This window comes from Saimiri boliviensis, chromosome 1 (genome assembly GCF_048565385.1).
Source record: "Saimiri boliviensis isolate mSaiBol1 chromosome 1, mSaiBol1.pri, whole genome shotgun sequence".
NCBI lineage: Eukaryota > Metazoa > Chordata > Mammalia > Primates > Cebidae > Saimiri > Saimiri boliviensis.
In genome coordinates, this window is record NC_133449.1 from 12,180,954 (window position 1) to 12,202,138 (window position 21,185).

Below are 21,185 nucleotides of genomic sequence, written 5' to 3' on the forward strand. Positions count from 1 at the left end.
TGAGACAGAGTCTTGCTCTTTTGCTTAGGTTGGAGTGCAGTGGCATGATCACAGCTCACTGCAACCTCCACCTCCTGACTTCAAGCAATTCTCCTGCCTCAGCCTCCCGAGTAGCTGAGATTACAGGCCCCTGCCACCATTCCTGGCTATTTTTTTTTGTATTTGTAGTAGAGATGGGGTTTTGCAATGTTGACCAGGCTGGTCCAGAACTCCTGATCTCAGGTGATCCACCCGTCTCAACCTCCCAAAGTTCTGAGATTGAGCAAGAGAGGAAGGAAGGGAGGGAGGAAGGAGGGAAGGAAAGAAGGAAAGAAGAAAGGAAGGTAGAAAGGATAGCAGGGAAGGAGAAAAACAAGGCCGGCTTCTGAAGTGAGAAAGGCATGAGTTCTGGTTCCATCTCCACAACTGACTCTATACAAAGCCTTGAACAAACTTGCTTCTCCAAGATTTAGCTTCTTCATCTCTAAAAGGGGAGCACGCCACATGCCAATTGTCTTGCAGGGTTGATTTGGGGATCAAACAAAATCAATGGGTGAAAATAAAAAGAAATGGGGTGGAAGTAATTATGAATCAGCTCCTAATTAAGAAATAAACAATGTGTTTTTCTCCTGCCTCTCTAAATTTGGTTGTTTCCCAAGCTTTTGCCCCTCGCGTGGACTGTGGAGAGAATGTGTCTCCAGACAGAATTCTCCAGCAATTTGCATTCAGCACCTGCAGGCTGGCTCTCTACTCGCTCTGGGCAGAGCCGCCGGGATTTCCCCTCTGGAGCTGTGCTCTCTCTGCCTTGCCCAGGCCTTACTGTCTCTCTAGTGTGACTGCTGTGGATTCCCACAGGCTCTAGAACTCCAGTCTCCCTCCTCTCCTGGCCACCCTCCAATGAGCCACCCCTGTAGTCTTTCTAGAACCCACATGCCATGCTTATGCTGAAAAACACCCAGGAGTTTTCCAGTGTCATCAAAATGAAATCTAAGCTCCCAGGCATGGCCCTGTGCCCTCCGGATTCTCCACCTTTCTCTCCCCACTTCAATCTGGGCTCCCTGGAATCACCAGGGTGCTTTTATCTTTCTGCCTCAGCCTGGGGCCTGGACTGCAGCTTTAGTGAGGACACCTTCTTTGCCTTTTTCTTACTCATTGACCAAGAAAACTTCTAGTTTCCTTGGAGTCTCACTTCAAGGCTCTCTTTCTCCTGGAAACTTGACTTCCTCCCAGACAGAATTCACTGCTCTTCGTCTGAGATCCTGTAACACCTTACACATATCACCATCTTGGCTCCAACCTCCCGGTTTCGTAATTACTTCCTGATGTGTCTCCCCCAGTAGCCCGTCATCCTCAAGGAGAAGGCTGAGGCTTATTCTTGGTTGCGTTCCCAGCTACATGTTAACGTGTGAAGGAGTGAGTGAATGCATTTGAATGCCTGCATCCTTTCCAAAGACATTGGAGGCATCTCTCCCCTGAGAGAATTCTTGACCAATGTGTGAATCAGAGTCTGACAAAACATTTATTTCACATGCCTGGCATCCTACCTACCGAATGGTGTGGGCTTGCTCTTGCAGCCCCATGTAGAAGCTCTTTTGGCCACATTTCCTTTCTTGCTGTTTTAGCTTCCTTCCCCCACTGCTAGACTGTGAGCTTTTTGAGGGCGGGGACACATCCTACTCATTCACATCCTTGCATCCCAGCGTCCAGCCTGATGACAGAGCAGGACATGGCTCTTCTTCAGACCAAGCTTACTCTCAGCTTTAAATTGTTCCAGAAGGACAAGAGAGCAGACTAAAAGGAGCCAGAGATGAAATGGTATGCTTGTCTCTTCCTTCATCAGGCGTTGTGAACTTACTCTGTAAGTATTCAGGCACCTCCAGCATCTTTTGTCCAGCTGCTCTCTGCCTAGCGCAGGTGACCCAGTCCGACTCCTCTCAATTTGCCTGCCTTTCTGCTCTCTTTCATTTTCTTCTTCCTTTTCTAAAGGCAGGTGCTGCAATAAATTAAACTTTCATGGCTCCATTCCCTCTTTTCCCATTGCGGAACCCTGACATATTTCCTTAAGGAAATACTTTTGAAATTATAAGTGAAACACAATAATTCATGATGGAGACCGGAGGAGGAGAGTAATAGATTTAGCTCTCGTTTCTGGTGGCAGACATGTTAATTACATTTTCTATTTCCTCTCATTACCAGGGAGGATGTCTCCAACAGGCCAGCCTGCTGCTCTCCCTCCTCTCCAGCCGGCCCCACCCTGCTTCACACCCTCAGCAGGACTGGAGGCAACGGGAATGTACAACTGACAATGTCATTTTTTTGGTCTGAGCTCCTTGGACGAGTTATACCCCAGCAACTCAGATCCAGTTTCCTTGGTGGGAATCAGAGAGCCCCAAACTCTGCTCTCGTACCTTTAGGGCCAGCCACATTGAAGTTCCTGAACTCACAGAGGGACCTCAGTGCTTTTGATAGGTCCTCTTGCTTTTGAGAGTCTCTGTATGCCACTGGGGACACCAGAGTGCATCAGGGGAACCACTACTGCCTACCTGCTTATCCAGGTGCTAGTGACACCTGCTCCCCTGCCTGTCCTGTCTCAGTGCCCTTTCTAGTCACATTGCCTCAGCCTGAGAAGGCAGAATGTGCGGCTCCTGACTCCTCTGCATTCCTATTGTCGCCATCACACTTGTGACACCTTAGTATGATTGTCTTTGACTCTCCATCTCCCCATCCCCTGCCTCAACCCCTCCCAGTGACTCACAGAAAAGGATGGGAAACTGCAAGCACTGGGAGGGAAGGGCATTTGTTCATCAATTTCTGAACTATGTAGCAGAGTGCATGGTTCAGAACAAATTCTCAACAAAATATTTGAAAAATGTTTGTCTAGCCAGACTTCCTGGATGGAGACTCTCTGACTAGTGGGCGGGGAGTGGAGTCCTCAGGGTCCTTTTCTGCTGACATAAATCTTCTCTGTGTGGTAAATCCTAGAGCAAGTGCCACCTTCTGTAGCTTAGCTGCATGGTTGGGTCGGTGCCTGAGCCAAAAGAAACTATGGAAAAATGTGTGCCCCATACAGGCTTATCAAAATATTCTACCACATTTTGATTCTTACAGAAAAAAAACTTTGAAAGATGTAAAAGTTTACGAAAATAACTACACAGAAGTGCTGTACTGTCCAGTCCGTTCCTGCGCCATGCTTAACCCTCCTTGTAAGCTCACCCAGGAGGGACTGTGAGGGCCACGAAGCTTTGGAACCATGGACCAAAGGGAAACGATTGTTCACACTGCCTGATGAGACAGGGTTACAAAGGATGACAACAGCCTGTTTTTTAAAAAAAGAAAAACAAAACAAAAACTTTAATATGATATTTATCCTGGAGTTTTGAATACATTTTATTTTATTTTATTTTATTTTATTTTATCTTTTTTTTTTTTTTTTTTTTGAGACAGAGTCTTGCTCTGTCGCCCAGGCTGGAGTGCAATGGCACGATCTTGGCTCATTGCAACTTCCGCCTCCCAGGTTCAAGCAATTCTTCTTCTTTAGCCTCCTGAGTGGCTGAGATTACACGTGTGTGCCACCATGCCCAACTACTTTTTATTTTTATTTTCTTAGTAGAGATGGGGCCTTGCCATATTGGCCAGGCTGGTCTCAAACTCCTGACTTTAAGTGATCCAACATGCTAAGATTACAAGTGTGAGCCACTGTGCCTCACCATAACTTTAAGTTTTTTTTTTTTTAAGCATGCCGCATTCAAATATTTATCTTGATTTCTGAGTTTGGGGCACACTTAAAATTCACCTGCAAGACAAATGTTCTGTTTGTCTCACTCTAATCCCATTCCTGCCCTTAAAGGACTTCAAAGGGAACTCCTCCCACTTCTCTCCTCCTCCTCTGAGCTCTCTCTCCTCAAAGGGCATCCAGTCCATGAGGAGGTGAACACATCAACACTCAGCTTGATTATATCCCAGGGTAAGAGGAATGAGTCCAACGAAACAGGCATAACTGAAGTGCAGGTGTAAGCTGAGCAGGGCAGAATTAAACACGACTATACATTTGGGAAGACTGGAAGCAGAATGAGGCATTGGTATGGGCCCTGAAAGATAAGTAGATTTTCAATAAATACAGAAGTGTAAAATGCATTCTGAGCAGAGGCCGCAGATGAACACAAGTTTAGAGGCATTGTGTTAAGTGAAATAAGCCAGACACAGAAAGAAAAATATTGCATGGTCTCACTGAAATGTGGAATCAAAAACACTCAGATTCACAGGAGCAGGGCAGAATGGTGATTGCTTGAGGCTGATGGGGTTGATGAGAGTTGGTCAAAGAATACCAAGTTTCTGTTGCACAAATAAGTCAGTTCTGGAGGTCTGTACGGCAGTGCCTATAGTTAACGATACTGTTTTGTATACTTACTCTGTGCTAAGAAGGTAGATCTTTTATTAACTGTTCTTAGATCAGAAAACAAAACAGACAAAATCCAATAATAATAATGATAGAGGGGATGGGATGAAACTTTGGGAGGTGATGGATAGGGTCATGGCCTGGATGATGGCGATGGTTTTATTGTTGTACGGTTATATGTTTATCCCCAAACGTATCAAGATGGAAACGTTAAATATGTACAGCTTTGTATATGGCAACCATACCTTAATAAGAGATTTTTAAAAAGAGAGAAAAACGCTTAGTGAGAGAAAAACATTTCTGTGAGTGCAGGGTCTGGAAAGGCTTTCTTTCATAAGTGTGGAGAGTGTGCAGGACAAGGGCGCTTTGCTTGGTTGGCAGTTGCCAGGGCTGGCCCAGCCTGGATGGAGAGGCAGGGCCCAGGTTCCTTGGAGAGACTCCACAGCCCAGTGCTGGTTCTGTTGGATGTGGGTCCTCATCAGGAAATGAGCAGGCTTCCCTCTAAGCTCTGCACAGCTGCCTCTCTGCAGGCCCCAAGTGGTGGCACTCCCCACCATGCTGGCACCTCCGTCTCCTGGGAGCCCCTTCTGTGATCAGAAGTTGCTTATCAGACCCCAGGCAGCAAACTCAGGACAAGGAGAGTTCTTTTCTCAGGATGCTACTACAGGAATGGAGCTGCCTAAAGAATGGGCCTTTGGATGGCCTTCTGGGGAAACCAGAATGTGAAGAGATGGCAGTTATAAGAAGACAAGATGCTGCAGAGGATGTGGAGAGATAGAGATAGGGACACTTTTACACTGTTGGTGGAAGTGTAAACTTAGTTCTTCAACCACTGTGGAAGGCAGTGTGGTGATTCCTCAAGGACCTAGAAATAGAAATTCCATTTGACCCAGCAATTCCACTACTGGGTATTTACCCAAAGGATTATAAATCATTCTATTATAATGACATATGCACATGTATGTTCATAGCAGCACTGTTTACAATAGCAAAGACCTGGAACCAACCCAAATGTCCATCGACGATAGACTGGACCAGGAAAATGTGGCACATATACACCATGGAATACTATGCAGCCATAAAAAAATGACGAGTTTGTGTCCTTTGTAGGGACTTGGATGAATCTGGAAACCATCATTCTCAGCAAACTGACACAAGAACAGAGAAACAAACACCACATGTTCTCACTCATAGGCGAGCGTTGAACAATGAGAATACACGGACACAGGGAGGGGAGCATCACACACTGGGGTCTGTTTTGGAAGGCCAAGGGAGGGACAGCAGGGGTGTGGGGAGGTCAGGGAGGGATAACATGGGGAGAAATGCCAGATGTAGGCGACGGGGGAACAGGGGCAGCAAACCACATTACCATGTGTGTACCTATGCAACAATCCTGCATGATCTGCACATGTACCACAGAACCTAAAGTACAATTTAAGAAAAAAAAAAAAAGAAGAGGAAGACAAGAGCTCCCTGCCCTAAGACACGTTGTACCAGCTGCCTTGCCAGGCTGGAACCCACCCTTGTGGACCAGGGAGAACAGGCTCTTTGAGGCCTCTGCTTTCTCCCTTGCCCAGTGTTATGCTGTACCAGGAGATGGGTGTGCTCTCCTATTAAGCTTCTGATGAGTAACAGGACCAAGGCAACACAGGGAAGTCAGGGTGGGGACAGAAGGTGTTTTGACTTTCCTCTCCAGTGCCTGGGACCCTTCCTCTCTGAGGGATTTGGCTGATAGGCTCTTCACTCTACTCTTGGCCTCCTTCCCTGTCACCCTAGGTGTGAGTCGGGCTGCCTCCTCCTATGCACTGCTCGATAGTTCTAGCATTGGCTCGGAGACTCTGCTCCCTTCTCCTTGCAGGGACGGCACAACCATGCACCGAGAGGGAGAGGGACTAAATGTTTCTGAGCATCCTTCTGTGTGGGGTACAGAGCTACAGTCTATCTCAAAGGCTTCTTATTAAATCACATCAATCCCAAACAGTAGAGAGGTTTATTTATGGTTTTTTGTTTGTTTGTTTGTTTGTTTGTTTGTTTGAGACAGAGTTTCACTCTTGTTACCCAGGCTGGAGTGCAATGGCGCGATCTCAGCTCACTGCAACCTCTGCCTTCTGGGTTCAGACAATTCTCCTGCCTCAGCCTCCTGAGTAGCTGGGATTACAGGCAGGTGCCACCATGCCCAGCTAATGTTTTGTATTTTTGGTAGAGACAGGGGTTCACCATGTTGACCAGGATGGTCTCGATCTCTTGACCTCGTGGTCCACCTGCCTCAGCCTCCCAAAGTGCTGGGATTACAGGCTTGAGCCACTGCGCCCGGCTGTATTTCTTTTTTAAACAAACAAAGAGACAGAGACTTGTTGAGGTCATGTAATTTGGGCAAGGTGATCCAGTGAGACCCAGATTGTCTGGCTGCTAAACCAGCACCTCTTCATCCATAAAGCAGGACTTTATTCTTGAGGTCACATGGCCTTTCCTGGAGAGAAACTGGAGTGTGTAAGAGGAGGAGAAAATATAACTGAAGAAAATGTCAACCGCTCTGAGAGAAGGTTCTTTCAGTTCGAGCCATTATTTCATTCAGATCACATATACGAGAGTCTCCCAGCACCGGTCAGGCTGCCACCCTCATCCACCAAACCTCCCCACTTGACAGACTCAGCCTTCAAGGAGAACTTGACAGTGAATTCTTCTGTGATATCTTCCCTGACACTGCCCTGAATTGAGGCAAAGTTCATGGCTTCCTCCTCTCAGCTCCTCAAACGAGTTGCATGCATTTTGCACTATGGTTTTTAATGTTTATTTAAGTATGTTCTGTCTTCTAAAAACGAGAGACAGTAGGTGGGAGAAAGAGAGAGAGTGTGTTAATGTTATGTGTCAGCATGATTAGGCAACACAGGACCCAGATATGATTCGGTGAAATATCATTCTGGGTGTGTCTGTGAGGGCATTTCTGGGGGAGATGAATTCATAGACTGAGAAAAGCACAATGCCCTTCTTAATGTGAGTCAGTGACACACAATCAGCTAAAGGCCTGGACAGAACATGAAGGTGGACTAGGAAAGATCACGTCTCTCTGTCTGACTTTCTTTGAGTTGGCACATTGGTCTTCTTCTGCCTTTGGACTCTGACTCAGACTGGAACTTACACTGTTGGCTCTCCTGCTTCTCAGGCATTTGGACTCAGACTGGAATTATGCCACTGGCTTTCCTGGGTCCGGAGACATCTATCTCTTAGTATATAGGATACTATTGCTAATAGGATATATATATATACACACATATATAATATGTAAATTAAATCTATTATATATGTGTAATATATATCCATTACATAATATATACAACAACGTAACTCTGCATTTGGGAAGGCTCCATAGACAGATGGATAGATAGATAGAAAAATATACTATACAAACACTATATATACATATATAGTATTCTATATACTAATAGATACATGCATATAATATATGAGTATATATTCTCTATATATCCATATATAATATATAACAGATATATAATCAGTATATAGAATACTATAGATTATACTATATATTATATACTATATGCTACATATAATATATATAAAATGGAAATACATATCCTATATATATATACATATACATTATATATATATATACACACATATACATATACATTATATATATATACATATACGCTATATATATATAATGGAAATATATATCCATAATACATATATATAATGGAAATATATATCCATAATATATATATTCTATAGTATTCTATATACTATTACTAATGAGATATATATTTTTATATATATCCACTAGTATATAGAATATGACTACTAATGGTATATATAGAGAGAATAGTATTACTATTAGGATATATACTTTATATGTAATAGTAGTTCTATTTTTTGAACAACAAAGAGAGAAAGGAAGAGAGGGAGAGGGAGAAAGAGAAAGACAGAGAGAAAGGGAGAAAGGAAGAGGGAGCAGTCGGAGACACCCACCCACACTGTTTCACTCAGTAAGCACGTGTCCTACGTGGGACGTGGGAATCTGCAGTTCTCTCTGTGGGTCTGAGTGGCTGATGTCTGGGGAAGGCAAGCCCATCACTGCACCACCAACCCTCCAGGTCCATTGCTTTCTCACAACCTGGATCTTGGAGACAATGTAACTGCTTCATTGATGGTTCAACTAAAGAAGGACTAACCTAGGGTCATTTCGACTCTATGTGACACTTATTTCATCTGCACAATTTAAGAATATTGTCTTTGTGTGTTATGTGGTTCCACTACGTGTTTTTGTACAGGGGTGTGCATGTGTGCATGTGTGCATGTATAACAGGAAGCAATGGGTACATATGTGACTCACTGGAATTTTTTGCAATGAAACCAAAAGCAACATTGTTTCCTCAGTTTCCTGAGTTTACTTACAGCCAGATTATATGAGTGATGAATTTTTCCAATAGAGCTCCAAATTATTTTTGTACTTGAAGGGGACTTATACCCTAGACCAGCACTTCCGTCCACAACAGCTCTCTAAGAAGAAAGGCATGTCAGTGGGAGGGCTGTTGCTTGCTCTTGTCATTAGCCTAATCTTACAGATAATGGTTACTTCATCTCTCCAATCCTGTGGCCATTTAAAAAACTCACTAATAATGGATATGATTGGATAAATAAATAATTTGATTGAATACACTTTTATCCTGTTAAAAGAGAGAGAGGAAAAAAAGAGAGACTTTCATATTCCATTGAAACTAGAGCTAATCTGGGGTCAGAATATTAATATATGATCTCTATAGTTACAGGAAACATTCCATCAAGCACAACCCAAATTTTTGTGTCACAGGAGCTCCAAGATACGACCTGTGAGATAAAGGTTGGGTAAAAGATAAATGATTTCTGTACCACAGAGGAGACCTGGCGAGGTCTTATGCTGATGCACAAGCAGTGTTCCAAAGTTTCAATGTGTAGAAAGGAAGTCATGATACTCACTCAGATAGATAGATAGGAAAGTTTGTTAAGTATTAGTTCATACGACTACAAGGTCCCACAACAGGCCTTCTGCAAGTTGAGGAGCAAGAAAAGCCAGTCTGAGTCCCAAAACTGAAGAACTTGGAGTCTGATGTTTGAGGGTGGGAAGCATCCAGCATGGGAGAAAGATGTAGGCTGGGAGGCTCAGCCAGCCTAGTCTTTTCATGTTTTTCTGCCTGCTTATATTCTAGCAACACTGGCAGCTGATTAGATGGTACCCAGATTAAGGATGGGTCTGCCTTTCCCAGACCACTGACTCAAATGTGAATCTCCTTTGAAAACATCCTCACAGACACACCCAGGATCAATACTTCGTACCCTTCAATCCAATCAAGTTGACACTCAGTATTAACCATCACAGCAGGCATTTGATACTTCAGAACACAGCTTTGGTAAATCATAGACTAGAAATTGTGGTTCCATATTAGTACCTAGTACATCTAAAGCTCTGTGATAGATTCTGTGATTGTAATATTGAGTAACTAAAATGCATCAGAGTATTCAAAGGTAAGTATTTTATCATCATTTTATATAATAACAAAAGCTATCTCAAAGTTTCTTGCAAAAGTTAAATAAATGAGCTGTATATTCTGGTATATAGTAAATGCCCAATAAGTATGAGATTCAAAGACAACATCACCATATGCAATGTGTAAATCTTAATTAGATCTTGACCTCAAAAAAAAAAAACTATAAAGAACATTCTTGGGACAGTTATGGAAACTTGGATTTGAGCTAGATATTCAATATTAGGGCATTATTGTTAATTGTATTATGTGTGACAATCACATTGAGGCTGTGAAGGAGACTATCCTTGTTTTTAAATCATGCATGAGGAAGTATTTAGGGGTGAAATGGCAATTTATTTTCAATGGTTCAGAAATATAGTTAGATAAGAATGTTACTATTACTTAAATATAGGTTGTTGGTTTATGGGTACTCTTAATCTATTCTTTCAACTTTTCTGGATATCTGAAAACTTTCAGAATAAAAAATTGAGGGAAAAAATAAAGAAATTATGGTTTAGACTTGAAGTTCAATTGGGACTTTCTATTTCTGAAAATAAAATTTTAGAACTGTATACCCAGGTATGCTGAGGTCTTGAGAGAAAAATTGGTGGTGGAGGGATGGGATGGGAGATAAAGAAAGAAAGAGGGAGAGAGAGAGAAAGAGAGAGAGAACCTTAGTTCAAATTCATGATTTTGCAGTAAAGAGGAAGTTGAGAGCCATATACAACTTTGGAAGTGTCAGAATACCAAGTGAGAGCTGCATTTAACACAGAGACTCTGCCTGCTAGCAAAACATAGCTTAATAAATTGGAGTTCTCAGTAATTCAATTAATAAATGTCTCTTTTTGGGGAAATGGGAGCTGGTAGAGTATTTTAAAACTAACTCCCCCAATAGGAAGAAGGAGGAATTATTTTTCACTAAGTTGACACTGCTAATGTGGAGAAAGGGAAAAGGCATCACCCTCCAGCCTGTGTCTTTCCCCAGCCTCTCATGCAGGAGTGAGTGAGATGCTATTTGCAGATGGCCTGGGAATGTAGGCACTCCTCAGATATGGTAGACCTTGTGAGTTTGGTCAAGGAGTTTGGATATAAACCACTGAAGATTTCTAAACAGCATAGTTGCAGGATCAGATGTGCATTTTAAAATCATCATTCTCTTTGTGGCAACAAATATTTGTCAGAAGAGCAAAAGACAAAATTAAGATTCTGCTACAACATTTAAGGAAGAAGTGACAGTGGCTTGGTCTGGGATACGGGTGGTGGGACAGGGGAAAGGTAATGTGTCTGAGAGTTCTTACGAGGTGATTGGATGGAAGTGGGATGAGTCAGAGAAAGGAATCACAAGACACTCCTGTGGTTCCAGTTTGAGCAGCTGAGTGGATTGTGTGGGGACAATAGCTGGGGAGTTGTTTTGGAAAGTAGGAAAGTTACGGGATAGTCAGAGACATCTCAGCTTCTAATTAACTCTGAGTCACTTAAATGAAGTTGCCTTAACATTGCTGGATACATGCGTATGGATGTCAGGAGGAAAGACAGACTAGAGCCAGGGATTTGGGAGATGTTAGCACATAAACTGTAAATGCATTCATGGACTGAGGGGTTTTCTGAGAAGCAAGGCTTTTAGTGCTAAAACCAAGACCATCCTGACAAACCAAGACAAATTGGCCACTCTACTCATAAGAAAATGGCTAGTGAGGAAGGGATATGAAAGAGACCAGGAGAAAGAACATATTCCAGAGGTAGTCTCAAAAATGAGGCAGCAAACAAGGGGAGCTTTACTAACAGTCAACGGAGTCCTGTCCCTAACAGGGCATGATTGTCTATGTGCTCACCCAAATGCCAATGTGCCCACTAAATGCCTGATTATTGTAATTTGTCTTTTATTTATTCACATGAAAGTGTCAATATTTCACTCGAAACAATTAGATTTCGGGCCTTCATTGTCTAGAGAATAGTGTTCAGATTTCTTGTTTGGACACTTATGTTTCTCAGCCAATGCTAAATGGATTAACTTTTTATGCTTGGAGTATCCATTTTTCATTCATCATTTCACTGCAGAATGGGAAGGCTTTCCCTACCTCCAAAGCACCAGCATCATTTGCCTATCTCCATGTCACTTCCTTCACAAGACCTTCTGTAGCCCGTCATGTGCTTATCATCCGCTCAACAAGCATTCACAATGCTACCATTGTTCAGGTTCTATGCAAGGGTCTATAGATAAATATATAACTAAGGGACAAGCTTTGTCTTTGAGAGGAACCTTTGGGTTTAAGCTTCCTTCTTGGTGCCTTTAGAGCACTTACTTTTCTACCATCTACTCTGCATTTTAGCTGCTTTGGCATTTGTCCAAAGGAAGGATGTGATTTGGACAGAAGGCAGGACTCAGGAGCCAGGGCACCTGTCACTCCACACTCTGCTGCTGCCTTTCCTTCAGTTGTCCAATGTCTTTTCTTCCTTCCTTCCTTCCTTCTCTCTTTCTTTCTTTCCTTCTTTTTTTCTGAGATGGAGTCTCACTCTGTCACCCAGGCTGGAGTGCAATGGCACAATCTTGGCTCACTGCAGCCTCCACCTCCCAGGTTCAAGCAATTCTCCTGTCTCAGCCTCCTGAGTCCCTGGGATTACAGGTGCCCACCAACATGCCTGGCTAACTTTTATATTTTCAGTAGAAGCAGGGTTTCACCACACTGGCCAGACTGGTCTCCAACTCCTGCCCTCAGGTGATCAGCTCACTTTGACCTCCCCAAGTGCTGGGATTACAGGCATGAGCCACCACGCCAGGCCTGCCCAATATCTTAGAGCCTCCATCATCTCATTTATATCATAGCCTCATAAAGTAGCAATATGGATCTAATGAAATAATTGATATAAAAATGCCCTCTTCACTGTGAAAAAAATGCATATATATATATTTCCTCACTTGTGGTTTGAGGTCAGAGAGCATGAGTCGGCTTTACACCACACAGCGAACTTGCCTCACCTGTTTCTAGTATAGAGTCAAAATTCCATTAATGCCAAGTAACATCTGAGGGTATATGAGTGGGAAGGAGAGAGTACCAGGCACTGAAAGAAGAGGCAATCAAACTTAATGACAAGCTTTGCTGCTTTCTTTATGTATATGCAGAAAACGTGGGAAAGTTCCTTGAATTTATAAAATTAGGTGAAAGGAATGAGGTAAGTGTTGACATGCCAGACTTTTCATGCCTACAGGAACTCATTTTTCTGCAGACACTTGGGAGCTGTGCTTCTTCTTGTTCCACTGGGTCTCAGAATGGTGGAAGTGCATCCTCCCACCACTCACAGTGCATTGAGGAGACCCTAACTCTCTTCCAATGCTTAGGGAGGAAACTGAGCTACTGAGAAAGGACTGAAGAGTCCAGGCTAGAGAGAGTTAGAGGAACAAAGAGTCTACAAGTTTAAGCTTCAGCTCTCAACAGGGCCTTTCATCTCCCTGCTCCCTGGGGGCTCTGTCTTATCTGCCACAGTGCAGCCAGAGATGTCAATCATCTATCAATTGGCAGCTCTCTTATTGTTTGGTCTGGAGCCAATTTAAATGTGACGAACAAGATTTGTTTTGAAAAATAATGCCGTGTTCCAATAAAAATGGCTCATGTGCTGTCAAGACCAATTGGAGTCCCTTTTTTAAATTTTGGCCTTAATAGGGAGAAAAGGTATTTCATGTCATAAATTACATGTTAAATTAGTGACAATGGTTAATTTGAGCAATCATTATCTAAAGCTGAAAAGGATGCAGATATTTATTGATGCAACTTTCTTTTCTGGAAGTGATTTTGTATGACTGATGTACCCTTGCAAGTAATCAGGCAATTTTGACTTGTTAAAAATAAAAACGTAAAAGAAAAAAGAAAAAAAAGAAAAAAAACAGAAAGAAGGACAGTTGACAATTTAAGAAAATGAAAGATGGTTTTAAGTTTAGGGTCAGGCAATAAGAAACACAAAATACATGAAACCCCTACTCCTTTGTTTGCTGGTAGAGGTTTGAGGTCTCTGCTGTTACGCAGGAAAGGGTGGGAGCTCTTCTCCACCCTTCCCCTTCCTGCCCCTCCACTGGCTGAACAGGCAACAGAACATCAGGACGACTCATACCGAAAGCCAGGGGGGCCTGGGGCCTTGCAAACCAGGTCACCTGACAGGGCTTTCGCTTTTAGGAGCCTGGGTTAAACCAACTATACAATAAAGCCAATAAAAAGAAAAGAAGATGCCTAAGTACCACATAAATTTGACCGAAGTGCACATCTCACTGATTAAAAATACATTTTAAGTAGAAGAACTATATGACATGTGAATTATGTCTCAATCAAGCAGTTGTGAAATATATAACAACCCCCTGCTCACACACACATATACAATTGCTACATCACACGCAGGGATCCAGCCTCGCTGTGTATCAAAAGTACCTTGTATTTGTATAGCTCCTTGCAATGTACACAGAGCCTTCATAAATCAGTAGTTTCACACTTAGGAGTTGAACAGGGAAGTAGGGAAAAGGAAACAGAGAGCCTACCCTTATAAGATAATTGATTTTCCCAAGGCCACACAGTGGGTGAATGTCAGAGACAGAGCTTGGGTCTTGATCTCAGTATTCTTTATACCACCTCCCTACGAGAGTCTCCATGGAGGTGAGGGCATGGGCTTTGCAACATTTTAATTTCTCAAGGTTAGCATGAACTCTAATTGCAAGGAGATAATGCTAAAAGAAGAGAAAACTTATGTCATGGAGGGAAATCCTAAATAGATGCTTTCTATTAAGCTCTAGAAATACATTCTGCACAATTGGAAAAATTGTGGAATCTCTATTATGTGTCAAGTCCATGCAGTCCTCATTTTCTCCCTGTGTAAAATCGGTGGATTTCTGAGGAGCCTGCATAAGCTTCATATTTAGTGAATTCAGATTTCTTCAGGAATCAAAATTTCAGCATGGTGAATTAAAACATGACCAGAAGTCATCCAAAGTTTCTCCCTGAGGGAAGGAATAACTGAACCTTGAATAGTGTGTGGACTCAGGAAGTCAGGGGAAGGCACTGTTGATGAGAAGATGAATGTATACAAATCTATGAACTCAAGAATTCAAGAAATGTGTTAGCAGACTGAAGTGGATGTCCAAACATTCTGGAAGGGGGCAAATGGGACACAAAGTTGAATCAGACAACTTGGAATTGAAAAGGGAATTAGAGAATTGGCAACTGGCAGAAAGTTTTCAAGTAAAAGACACAGGGCCTAAGATAGAGGAAGTGACTGGCCCCTTGAAAGCCACATAGCAGCAAGGCAGAACCAGGGCTGGCTGTGGAAATCAGGTTCCCAGATTCGTGGCGTGGCACTTACTCTGCCACTCTGCATGTCATATCTGAGCATGAGACAACTAAGACATCTTTGCTGATTCAATCTTTCTGCCTCTGCATGTAAATGACACCATGCCTCCCCACATTGCCTGTCTCCCACGTGAAACATCTGTTTTGAGGTTCACCAATAATAGCTTAAAACCACAAGTCTAAGTCAGTGGGACCCAGAGTTGTCAAAAGAATCACCCAAAAATCTAGGAAAAAGGAAAAGAAATAGATGACTTGGGTTTAAAATATTTTAATCGTGCTCTCTAGATGATAGTTTTCAATAAGTGTGCCATATAAATAGACACCGTGGCAGCCATGATTCTCTTTTTATCAAACAATTACCCTATAAATTCTCAGGCCTCTCAGTAAGAGCCTATCTTTCAAACTTAAGGGCTCTTCTCTGTTATTAGTGATGTGTTGTTACCATTCCTGTATATTAATTATTTTATAAACATTGAAGAGATTTAACATTGAGATCTCTGCCTTCAGCCCTCTGAGTTCCAGGAAACTCTCTTCTAACAGTAGGAGGACAGCTCTGCCTGAATATCCCACCTGCACGGTGACCTCATCAAGGGGTGAACTAAACTAACCTCCCCCAAGCCATGAAGTTCCCCATCTTAAGGACAGGAATCCCTGCACATCCAGCTATGCAATGCAGAATGAAAGACAGGAGTCAGGTAAATAAATACATTGTTAAAGGAATAGATGTTGCTGGAGGTTCTAGCAATTAGTAACCAGGAAAGTTACTGCAACTACCTATTTAGTAAATCTCTCATCTTTAAAATTAAACCATTAATGTCTATTCATTACAATATTTTGAAGAATAAGTACAAGAAAGTATGCCTAATATACCTTGCACAGTGCCTGGTACATATTAAGTACTCAATAAATTCTAGTTGTGCTTATTCTAGTTATGGTTCATATCTCGCTGAATCACATCATTCGGCCTGGGTCACGGGTACAGTACAGTGTGCACATAATATCTGCGTGATCTCTAAAAGAATAAATGCATTTGAATCCTACACACATTCCATGAGCTTAGTAATGATTTAACTCTCTCAAAACAGTGATGATAGATCTTATTTCCATTGTGCATGTAAGAAAACTGAGTCTATATTGGTATATCTTTTTTTCCTTCTGAGATGAGATCTTGCTGTGTTGCCTTGGCTGGAGTGCTGTGGCTATTCACAAGCAAGATCATAGATCACGACAGCCTTGAATTCCTGGGCTCAAATCATCCTCCCACCTCAGCCTCCAGTGTAGCTGGGATTATAGATGTGTGCCACCACACCGAGCTGTGTTGGTGTATTTGAAATGTATTTTTCTCAATAATACATTTGACAGCTTTGAACTGTAAAGCTGAATATATGGTTATAATCTAGAAATGATAATGGAGGTTTCACTGTTAAGTTAGAAAAGAGATACTATTCATCCTATTTTGGAATTCTAGGAAAATTCAGGAAAGTTGTAATATCCCTTAGCAGTATGTACCAGAGTGCATACGTGTACCAGCTTGGCACGCCAGATACCACTCTAGTGCTTTCCCATACTACTCCTTTTAAGTGCTCCACAAAACTTGGGAGGTGATATTTCTTCCAATTGCAGAGAAGGGAAGTGAAGTTCAGAAAGTCAGAGAAATGTTTCCGTCTTACGCAGCTGTGAGTTTCAGAGTCAAGTTTAAAACCCAGGTCTGGGTGGCTCCAGTACCCTATTCTTTTCTTCAACACTGCCCTGCCTCCCATGAGTTTCCTGAAATAGAATTAGAAAACTGTGTGACTCATAGTCCTTCTGGCCACAGAGTCATCTCAAAAATCTCAGGCTTGAAGATAACTTTGAATGATAACAGGTCAGGCAATCTTCTTCATCTCCTCCCTGATGGTGGAGTCACCTCTGTGGTGTCTACAGAGCATTCTGTACTCCCCTTAAGCATGTCCAGGCAGAGAGAGCTGACTATATCTGGGAATGGCCAACAGATGGGAGAGGCACAGAGGTCCTTTGATTCCACCTCTCACTATGTGATAATTGGTGTCGAAGCCCAAAGAAGGGCTAAGAGTTGTCCAGGACCGTGCATTGAGGAGTGCATGTCAGCTGATGGAGGACAGTTTTCTAGAGCAGCTTCGCCAGACCCAAGGTCACATTGAAAAGATCTGAGAACACTACCAAATCACAGAATATTCATCCGAAAAGATTCATTAAAATAGAAGAAGGTGTCTCCAACTCACCATGGGCAAGATCCACACTTTCCAGATTGTTCTCTCAAACAGGAACATGATTGGTCGGAAATGGTGCTCCTGTCCCTGCCCAATTCCCTGTAAGAAAAGGCAATAAACTCTACCAACATTTACTAAGAGTTGTACAATCGACAATACTTTATTCTGATCTTCACACTAACCCTGTAAAGAAGGCAAGGCAGAATTAATCTCTATTTGTCAGACAAATTTAACAGACCTGAAATTCACAAAGTAATGCACTAGTCAGTGTTATAGGCAAATTGCTACAAGAAAAAAAATCTTTAATACGTGTAGCCTCTGGGATATGGGGTCTTTATCACTCATATCACAGTCTGATGTGAGTTGGCAGCACGGATGTGGGAGGATTCTTTTCCACACAGTCTCTCAGAGATCAAAGATCCTTCTAGCTAATAGTTTATCACCCAGTTACCATCCAGTGGTCTACTTGGAGTCCTCTACCATCCTTGACTATCCAGCAGATGAAGGGAGAAACAGCAGATGAAGGATCACATGGAAAGTTTTAATGGTTCAGGCTTGGAAGTTGAGTATGTTATTTTCACTCAAAGTACATTAAATAAAATTCAGACAGAGTCCCACCTGACTACAAGGGAGCTGGGGCAGGTCACCTAACTGTGTGCCCAGGAGGAAGGGCAAGCTAATACTGGTAATTTTGATGCACATATGATAGTTTCTGTCATAACCATCTTGATTTCACAGCATACAATGTGTGTGATTTCAACACAATTATTCTAATGACTTTGTGTGGGGTCTTTCTTAGGACTACATGCTGAAGATGTATGAATCCTAAGTATTCCCTTCAAGCAGTGAAGTAGGACCCTGTGATTTTTCTGTTCTGCTATGACCATTGTTGGTGATTTCCAAGTCCTGGTAATAATTCTTACATTATGGTGGTGGGATGGTGGTGGTGGTGTCTATCTCTGAGCCTAACCTCTTCCTAGTTATTCAGCATCCTCAGATTCCTCTAGTCTTTGTAAGGTTATCTTTGCTCAACATTTCATCCAGTGCTTCCTTTGTGTCAGGGGACCCAGAGAGTCAGGAGACCAGAGATTTAGAAATACATAAAACACAGGGTTTGTGTCAGAAATGCCCTGCTTTTCGCAGCTCACACACTGTCTAGTAGAGAAGCCAGAGGACAAGTGATTAAAAATGAGGCTGACAAGTGTTGTAATAAATGTGAGCACACAGAGTAATGGGAATAAAGGGAGAATCAAAGCAATTGTACCTGGGGATGTCTTCAAAGTAGAAACAATTTTTCAGATAAATTTTGAAGGATAAATAATTATTCCCAATGAGAATACATTTTAGACAGAAGCAAAATTTTGTACCCATCACAAGGACCAGATAATAATGACAATTTTAGCTTGGATGTTGCTTAGGAGTATGTTGATGGGGAAGGGTAAAAGATACATTTGAATTCAGAGTTTGGACACAGACTACAACAAATTTAAAAATCATAGAAAGGAGTTTAGATTCTTGCCTGGCAGCATTTAGGAGAAGTAACAGAGCAATAATTCAAACACTGGTTTTCCAAACTTGCTTTTTGGTCACTGCACCCATCTGATCTTGCTGCCCTCTTTACTAAAAAAAAAAAATAAGTGAAAGTGCTTTTTTTGGTTAGATAACTAAAACACTGAACCAGTCAAATTTTCTTTCTCTCCTCCAGTCCTTCTCCCTGTCTTCTGCTGTTAGCTATTTTCAAAGTACTCAGTGCCAGTTCCTGAGCCTACATATTCAGAGATGTGTAAAATCACTACCTTCAGGGAGTTCACAATCTAGTAAGAAAGGCAAATAAATAGACAAGTGCAGCCCAGCGTATGCTGCTAGAATATTACTCATAGCTACTGAGAGAACACTGCTCCCTGACCTGGGTCTGGGAGAACATGAGGAGATTATGCTTGTGTGGTTTAACTTCTAAGGAGTCTTGCTTCATTAAATTTCTCAGTAGCAAGGTCTTATTTTGAAGTCCTGATTACACAGCCTCACTAGAGAACAAGTGTGCAGGTTACATTAATACAAGAACCTTTTAATGATCTGAGTTAATGGAGTGGCAAATGAAATGGATTTGTGGCATTCCAGTATGGTAGTGAAGGTATCCCTTTTTGACACGGGGTCTTTACGGTATCTTTTAAATAGCTGGTAACTACACGTTGCACTACTTTCAGGAAAGCCTCACCCTGACTGCCGGCCAAAGAAATACAGAAGAATGGCCTGGTGGGAAGACTCAATGTTTTCTGCAGGAGCAACACGCTCAGAAGTCACAAAAGTGATGCTTCATCATCTGGCACCCTCCCACATAAACTGTGGCCCCGGGTGCATAGCCACCTGTCAGAAGCAATGGCACTAAGCTTTTACTGTCTCCAACATGCACCAACCATGTCTTTGTGGTTAGCAGATGCATTGGTTTTGCAATTAAAGGCTAATGAGCCTGAAACGAAGCCCTGAGGCTGACCTTAGGAGATTTCTTGTGCTCAACTTCACTGAATCGTCAATGAATTTATGAGCCAGTTGAAGGATTTCCAGAGAACAGATATTGGGCAACCATTCCCCAAAATGTGACTTTTGGGGGAAAGGGAGAAGGGTTAGAATACCTGTTTTCAGATCTGGGAAGAGTCTCTCAAATTTTCAACCTCAATTTTCATTTTGGGCATCTTTCATTCACTCCATATTCCTTTTTTCACTTTTCAAGTTGTCCTCAGAGAACACAGATTTTATCTGGCTTGATCCTTCTAATTACCGCTGAAATAAAAATCCTTGTCATGAGAGTAATAGCATCTTCACCTTGAATTATAAGGTCAGTCTGGATCATTGAAAGGAGAATTACTTTGCTTAGCAGAGCATCAGCGGGGGCCAGTTGAGTTTCTGTGTTTGTTGGTTCTGTTAGTGTGTTCAGGTTTATAAAACAATGTGAACTCCTTTCTTCATGGGTGCTCATTGACTTAGCAGAATGGGATTTCCCTGATCTCATTTCTGATAAAAGTTTTTATTTATCCACAGTTTTAGTCCATTTAATTTTTGGAAATTACTCTTGCTAACTTGCTAATTACACATTATTTTGATATTCTTTTAGTGGATACCTAGCTATTATACCATGTATCTTGAGATATTGCTGTCTAATACAAATCATTACTTTTACCACTTTCATAGTCCTGTTAGAAACTTAGGGCACTTTAATGTCCTTTGCCCCCTCCTGCCTTGAATAATAATGACAGTTAGGCCTTTTCCCAGGACACTCCAGTTACTGCATTTTTTATAGCCAATATTAATTCCACTACCTCCATAGTCACCCTTTCCAATGTTCTTCATTCCCTCATACATTTTCATGTTTCCCTCAATAACTATTTTCCTTCTGTAAGGTGATATATTTTTCCAGCTTTTGTTTACCAAAAGGCATCTTTATTTTATCTGTATGTTTCAGGAATATTTTTATTGGCTATGAAATTCTAGATGATGATTACTTTTCTTTCTATTATGCAGCTTATTAAAGGTCATGAGCTTCCTGAATATTTTGATTGATACCTTTTATAAATTTTGAAAATTCTTAGCCATCATCTCTTTGAATATTGCTCTGTTCTATTTCCTCTCATCCTTCTAAGACTCCAGTTACACATATGTAAACATGTTTGAGCATGTCCTGCATGTCTTTATCTTTTTTTTAAAAAAAAATCTGTTTCTTCCTCTTTCTTTCCTT

General features: G+C 41.8%; 1 long non-coding RNA gene across 1 annotated transcript; it reads left to right on the forward strand.

The window, feature by feature from the left end:
• The first annotated feature begins 1,624 nt into the window (after positions 1-1,624).
• On the forward strand, positions 1,625-19,913 carry LOC141580003 (uncharacterized). Its single transcript, XR_012511996.1, has 3 exons — positions 1,625-1,837; positions 18,255-18,364; positions 19,660-19,913. It is a non-coding gene; the product is annotated as an uncharacterized LOC141580003 (long non-coding RNA).
• Positions 19,914-21,185: the final 1,272 nt, after the last annotated feature.